Raw genomic sequence first — 482 nt, forward strand, 5'->3', positions numbered from 1 at the left:
AGGTTTGTTGCAAAAGGTTGCTTGAATAAGCTCTTTATTAATCTTGTTTGAAGTTATTTTGTTCATTTTGATAATGACAACTTCTACAAGTGAGTCCTAAAATTCTTCTTTATTCACAAGATTCTTTGATGAATACAAGAAGCAAGACTTTTTTACCATGATGGATATGGTGAGATAAATGTATGAGGATGAAATAAAAACCATCATACTTAGAGAGCAGTTGAATTCCATGAAGGAAGAGAAGCAATTGCTTTCTGACAAATTGCATGAAATGAGGAGACAACTTCATATTGCAAATATGAACCTGAAAAGGATGCATGAGTTGGAGACACAACTCTTTTTTTGCCAAAGAATCCTTAGTCAAGTATCATCTTGAAGAATAGGTAAATAATTCATGTTTGTCTTCAAATTCTTCTAAGAATGTTTATGTTGGTTCTTTTGAAAAATATACCAAAGGCATAGGGTCCAAGTTAATGTTCAAG

This window comes from Pinus tabuliformis, chromosome 5_1, assembly GCF_031772625.1.
Source record: "Pinus tabuliformis cultivar Carrire ecotype Pingquan chromosome 5_1, CPIR1, whole genome shotgun sequence".
NCBI classification, from domain to species: domain Eukaryota; kingdom Viridiplantae; phylum Streptophyta; class Pinopsida; order Pinales; family Pinaceae; genus Pinus; species Pinus tabuliformis.